Here is a 7,197-nt window from a genome sequence, read left to right on the forward strand (position 1 = left end):
AAGGATTTGATCTCCAACACTATATAAACTGGGCATGACACAGACCTGTAGTCCCAGCACTGGGGAGGTAGAAGTCCTTCAGTTACATAGTGACTTGGAGGCTATGTGAGACTCCAGCTAAAAAAAAATTAAATTAAAAATCAAGGACCTATCAGCATATTCTGTGATAGCCCAAAACTGGATTATGGAATACTATGCAGCAAGAATAAAACTGTACCTTCACACAGCCACAGATAGACCACACTTTTACAGTGCTAAACAGAAACAGGCAAACACACAGGGTTCACCTGGATAATACCATGAATATAAAATTCATAAAGGGATAATGTTGCTCTTCAGTATTGGAACAACCTGAAGAGCAATGCAGAACTATAAGGAAGAAGAGGAAAGTGAGTGAAAAGCTAATACCCAGTCTCATCTATGTAAAGGCACGCAAGGGCAAAGACTGGAATATACAACCAAAACATGCTTGCTGGCACATTCTCACACAGACTGAACCCCATATAAGGTTGGGAGATGGGACTCAATTCTTCAAAGACCACCTTTTATCACAGAAGTCCAAAACAATACCCATTTGCCTATCTTGTCAGTGTGCATGTACCTTTTACTTGGTTCTCTAGCTAGCAGATAAATGGCTGACAGTACAGTTCTCTCAACTACCTTTCTACAATCTCTACGCACACAGGAAGTCTGTCATTCTCCCTTGAAACAAACCGTACAGAAAAGAGCTGAAGGTATACATTACACTTAAATAACAAGGCAGACCCAAGTCAAAATGGTCAAAAAGAATAAATGCATATGAAATGCTAACCGATGTTTTGATTAAATGCTTACCTCAATCTAAATTTTATTAAAATTTAAATAAATTGTAAGCAAAAAAATGAACGGCTTACTGTGATTCCTCATACTTACAGTAAGCATTTTAGTAAGCCCTCTTGTCCTCGGCAAATGAAATATGGGCTGTAAGTTTTGGCGATTATGCTTTATAAGTGTGCCATTTTATAATAGATGGCTCACACAATGAAAGACTACAGATTTTTCCCCATAATTTGTTGGGACACATTTATAGTTTACTTTCATAATAGACTCCATACTTGAAAGTAATAAAAGAAAAAACCCTTTCACTGTGTTTTAAGAGAAATAAAATATGAAGTATTTCACAAATCTACAAGCTAAGTCTAAACAATCTGAGAAAGGCTACACAGGTGGGTGGGAGCGATGACATCTTTGATCCAGCACTCAGGAGACAGAGGCAGACAGGTCTCTGAGTGCAAGGCCAGCCTGGTCCACAGAGCAAGTTCCGGGGGAGGCTATACAGAGGGCATGATTCTCTCCCATGTGCTGAAGGCTATGATAAAGATGAGGAACGGGCAGCATGCCTGTGCCTGTCAGCATCCTCAGGGCCTACCATGCTTTAGTCACAAAAGGGTCCCAAGAGGCTCCAAAACCTCACTTTGGGTTTGAATGAGAAGTGTCCCTCACAGTCTCTGGCATTTGAACTCTTGGTCCCCAGTTGTTGGTGGCACTGTTTGGGGAGGTTTAATAGTACAGCACTGCTGGAGGAACAAACTCTGAGACTGAAAGAACTGTGTAGCTTCCTGGTTGCTCTCTGCTCTGTGCACGCAGTTGGATGTGTCAGTTCTCAACTTCCCTCTTCTGCTGCCATGGCTGCTACTTACTGCTACACTTCCCTGCCATGATGGACCCTTATCCCTCTGCAACTGTAAGCCAAAATCAACTCTTTCTTTCATAACTTGCCTTGGCTATGGCATTAGATCACAGCAACAGAAAAGTAACAAAGACACTCACTTAAATGAACTAGTAAACACAGTGTCATCCTTCCAGAGAAACGGGTACTCGGAACCAGTAACTTGGGGCAGTACTAGCCACCTGCACAGAAGCCTCACTTACAGTGTCTCAGATGGAAAACAGTGAAGATGTATTCCCATCGACAACCACACAGACACCATATAAGCAGCAGTTCTCAGTGCCCTCTGGAGCCTCCGAGACCCCAAAGCCTATTCAGGGGGTGGGAAATCCATTCTGTTTTTCATGTTTCTGTGCTTAGCCCTCTCCAGGGTACTGTGGCACTTTCCAGATGTGTGAGGACAGCCAAGAGCATGCAACAGGCATGAGGTCATCAGTTTCTCTCTTTTCTCACCACAGTTCAACAGGCAGCCTTCATCCAGTGGGTAACAGCAGTGCACTCCTCTACTTTGAGATTTGCATGCTCACAGCAGGTAGCTATTGTGCCTTAAACCATGTGCCCGTCACACAGATTTCTCTGTACCCATGTTCATTCAGCCACACCTACAGTCATGCCATCACAGGGGCACTCATTCCATCACCACCAACCTGAATACAGACAGACTACCCTCCAACTGTCCTACAATCAGGGCAATGCATCTGGATTTGGGAAGAGTGGAAGGCTCAAACCCTGGTTATCCATTAGTGGGTCACAGTAGAACTTGGGGTTGAATGAATCTGCAAATTCACACTCCAACAAGAGCAGGAGATGGCTTTTGCCACAGCCCCTTGTGAAATAGGTGCTGGTTCTCTCCCTTCTACCAACCTGTGCATAAAGCACCCTCTATTACTGTCAGGGTGCTAGAGTGTTCTGCACGCTGGCAGCCCGCTCCTTCCTGGGCTGCCCTGGCTTGAAATTCACTCATTCTGGAGTCAGCCTCTCAGTTGTGAGGCTCTGCATAAACATGACTCCTTTTCCAAACATTTTCCAAATCCCTAATCTACTAGCTGAGTTGGTTAAGGTTATTTTGCCTTCTCTCGAGTGGAATTTTTACTACACCAACAGTGGTGTCTGGAGCAGCTTACAGGACTTGAGTGGATGAGAACAAAGCCCAAATGTCTCTGGAGAGCACCCCAGTCCCTGAGAGGTGAGACAGTTACATTTATTTATTTATTTATTTATTTATTTATTTATTTATTTATTTTGGGTTTTTCAAGACAGGGTTTCTCTGTGTAGCCCTGGCTGTCCTGGAACTCACTCTGTAGACCAGGCTGGCCTCCAACTCAGAAATCCACCTGCCTATGCCTCCCAAGTGCTGGGACTAAAGGCGTGCGCCACCACCACCCGACCCATCTTGGATTTATATGAACAGACAATTCACCACTAAGTTGTAGAGGAGTGGTTCTGATGCTCTGATTTAATCAGGAATCTGTATTTACTGACGCTGAAGGTCCTTGCCCCAACTGGTTTTTGATCTATCAATAAAAATACCAGTGGCTGAGCTGGGCGTGGTGGTGCACGCCTTTAATCTATAATACAGGCAATGAAAAAGACTGGCATCACTTCCCCCACAAAATTACATAAAAATTAACAAAACATTAAATACTAGAAGGAGAGAAAAAGGAACAGATTCAGAGCTGCAGGGGAGATCTTTCAAAATGTAGGCAGGAGAGGAGCCCACAGAAGGGCATCCCAAAAGTGCCTTGGTCAGCAAGACCAATGAGGTAACCAGACACTGAAGTTGAAGGAAGACTCAGAGGTGTTGAGCTAGGAGTAAAGGTAACTGGGCAACTATGTTGAGGGTAGATTTAGAGGTGCTGAGCTAGGCATAAAGATAAAAGCATGCTAGCCGTGGAAGGCTTAGAACTGCCCAGTCATTGAGTTAGCCAAGCGGATCTGAGATAACTCCTGGGCAGGTGCATGCCTGTGACTTGCTGGGAACTTAGGGAACTTAAAGCTGTGTAGCAAAAACTATCTACTACACTAAGTATCAACCAGAAAAATAACCAAACAAAAACAGAAATACAAAGACAAGATAAGGTAATGCAACACTTGGGGGGCATACCAGAGAAGCAAGATGCTGGGGACAAACAATGAATAACTGAGTGTGTTCCTAGACTATGCACAGGAAGACCAGAACCACATTCCAGGGAAACCCAGAACTAGGCTGGGTGAGTATCAACATCATTAGCCACAAGGCATCAACAGAAATCCCAAAAGAGGAGAGGAAGGAAGATAGCTGCTAAAATAGAATGATGACAACGACAACAATGACAATGACAATGATGACAAGACGATGAAGTTAGTGGTGATGGTGGTGGTGGTGATGATGGTGGTGGTGGTGGTTGTTATGGTAGTGGTAGTCATGATGGTGATGGTGATGGTGGTGGTGATAGCAACAGCAACAATAAAAGGGGGTGGGAAATGCACTCTTCAAATAACAGAAAACAAAACTCAAAGTTCAGATAAATATTAAAACAAGACACCCAAAAGCAAGCACACGAAGTGTGGCACTGGGGTTCCTGCCAGTGACCCATGGCCAGTGTGTCTGCTGTTCTGGCTTATGTATGCTGAAGGAGAATGATTTCGATGTAACAAGGACAGCATGGCCACCATGGTCTCACTGCCACCTGCTAACTCAAATGGCATGTTCAAGTGTGCAGTCAATCAACATCTGCTCTCAAAATCTCTGTCTGCAGCATAAGCAAGGCCCAGCACCCTCCAGGCACCTACTCAAATTCCCATGAGGTTTGGGACCTAAGGCTGTCTTCTGCTGAGAGCGACACACATCAGTGCACCCCCCTCCTTGACTAAGGGAGAGCAACTCAGCTCCTGCTCTGTCTCCACTTGGGAGACCCCACAAACCACACAGGGCCGTACCCTGATGAGCCCAATGTCTTTCATTCTGCTAATGCTATCTGATAAGGGACAGAACTGGCAGCAAGTCCTACAAGGGCAGGAATCACATACAGAGAGGAAAGGTACATAATTCATCAGGGCCATCACCGACCTGCCCATGAGCATGGCTAGGAAAGAGGCACACTAGAAGACAGAGGCATGGTGTCACCTGACTTCCTCCTGTGTTGAGGCTAGAAAAAGGATGCTGGCTACACGCCATACAATGGCCACCTCAACTGCCTGGTGCCTATCACCATCACAAGGCCTTTCGTTTTCAATGAACATTCTATGAAAGCAAAATGTCCTATTTTCTATTCACCAAAATGACTGAAGAGAAGACCCAGTGTCAGATGACAGTACTCATCTTAGGGAAAGTATACCAGAATTGTCTGTCTGTCCCTTCCCTCAGCCGACCTATGGGAGCCAGTGCCCTCTTGGCCTGCAGCCAAGACACAGACCTGGACCAGGCCAGCCCATGTAGGTGTACCTTTTCCTAAGTTGGCCACCAAAAAGCATTGCCACTGCTATGTGACAGCTCTAGGACCTGTGCTGCTGTGAGAAGACAGCACAGCACACAGCAGATACCACAGTCAGAGGCAGAAAAGAACACCAAAGGCGCATTAGGAAAAGGAGACAAGAGTGCAGGGAGAGGGATGAAGTAATGGCCTCCAAGACAGGGACTATGAAATGGGGGACAAAGAGGCTGAGGATGAGACAAACAATGGTATGCAGACAACAGAGAGCCCCCATGCTTCATACACATTCCTGGAGAGTGTCAGAAGACTGCTACTCTGAGAGGCACAGCTATAGAGCCATGTCCTTACCTCCCTTCCTGATTTCATCTGCATGCTCCTGAGCTGCCTGAATCCCTGGAGGGGTGCTAGTACCCAGCCTTCAAACCACCTGCTCTAGGATTGTTTCAATGGTCTCCAGGGTTGGTCAATGGGGGTATGTGCGTATTACTCTCCTCTCTGAAATCATTCTGCCTCTGATACAATGGTCTTTCAGAAACTAACTCTGCAGATCTCTCTAGCTCCACCCAACTCCCAAGCTCTCCATTCTCACCATTCACTCTTTCATTCCCCAGGAAGGATGACCTGCACCAACATGCTCATCACACAAGGGAATCTCCACAGTCATGGAGATGTAAAGTGCCAAAAGCAATGAACCCCAGGGTGGAAAGAAGCATACGGAATGGAAGAGAGGCCTATCCTCCCCTGGACCAATCAGAGCAACTAAAGCTGGAGGCAGAAACTCCAGAGACTGAGACTTACCATGCAAAGGACACGGGAGTACATGAGAGGAGTTTGGGAAAAAGAAGGACTCAATATGGTTCCACTACGGGTACAGGTATGGGAACCCTTGTCATGAGCAGGTTCCTGCCAGAAAAAAAGACAGTAATGATGACACTGTGAGTGCTGATGATTAATAAATTAGAGCTCAAATGCCTGAGCAGGCGGATCCATTCAGCTCCCACCTGCCCATGCAGTTACCAGCTGCTCACCTCTTCTGCAAAAGGTAGTCCTAGCTCAGCCTTCAGATATGATCCCTGCTGTCCAGGAAAGCTGTATCCCTTGGCAGGGTTCTAGTACCCAGCCTTCAAACCACCTGCTCTAGGATTATGTCAATGGTCTTCTGGGTTAGCTGCTCTCCCGGTTCATGGCCTGGTCACCTTCACTCTATCCTCACACCACCATCCCAAAATGTCACACAGAGTGCCAGGCTGAGCTGAGTCCTGGCCCAAGCTCTGCATCTCCAGAGCCATGTGATGGTTCTCTGCACTGGGAACTCCAAGACTTCTAGGGACCAGCTAACAGCACAGGTCATTGAGAAAAAGCAACAATGGTGTCAGTGAATAGAGTCTGGCCCTCTCAGAGACACTCAGGATGCCGGACAACTACAGGTCAATTCCTCTGTTCTAGGCTATACTGTAACTGCAGGGAGAAGACAATGCAGACCACAGGCTTCAGTTAGGACTACAGTGAGGAGTCACTGGCCCACTCCCTAGGAGCTGCACCAATTCCCTGCTGGACCAAGACAGGCATGAAAAAGGAAGACATGACCCAGGAGAGAACAACCCCTGACCCCCTGAGCACTAAGGCCAAGAGCTGAGTTTGATTCACATAGAGAAAGAAGGCAGACAGCCTAATCAGGTTTGGAGGTTTGGACCATATCTGCAAGGAGTAACTGCGAAGAGGTACAAGCCCTGCAGTGACCCATTGGGTCTTATTCACCAAAGGCCTCCTGTCAATTACACAAGTATAGACTCGTGTGCATACACATGCAGACACCGAATGTACTTTGCAATTATACAGTATGTTATGTATTATTAACTGATAGCTATGAAATATAAACTACTGTTACATATCACATATTCCTGCTACATGATTACTTCTTAAGAGTATCTGTCATACCACTTGTATAATACACACCATCTACAAACACTGGTCTCATCCCATCGGGATTTGATGTTGTTGTTGTTGTTGTTGTTGTTGTTGTTGTTGTTGTTTGGGGTTTTTTTCTTTTAGGAATGAACAAATATTTGTGCTCAC

General features: G+C 45.8%; 1 protein-coding gene across 5 annotated transcripts in view; it reads right to left on the bottom strand.

Moving 5' to 3' along the window:
- Hdac4 (histone deacetylase 4) overlaps window positions 1-6,609 on the bottom strand; it is a 224,323-nt gene extending 217,714 nt beyond the window's left edge. For 2 of the 5 annotated variants that reach the window (XM_029538938.1, XM_029538937.1), the window contains exon 1: window positions 5,920-6,607. The gene's annotated coding sequence lies outside the window, so the exon portion shown is untranslated. Of the gene's footprint in view, window positions 1-5,919 lie in introns of all 5 variants that reach the window. The other 3 variants (XM_029538936.1, XM_029538933.1, XM_029538935.1) reach the window with 2 other exon arrangements.
- Between the last annotated feature and the right edge of the window lie 588 nt (window positions 6,610-7,197).

The sequence above is a fragment of the Mus pahari genome, chromosome 5, assembly GCF_900095145.1.
Source record: "Mus pahari chromosome 5, PAHARI_EIJ_v1.1, whole genome shotgun sequence".
NCBI lineage: Eukaryota > Metazoa > Chordata > Mammalia > Rodentia > Muridae > Mus > Mus pahari.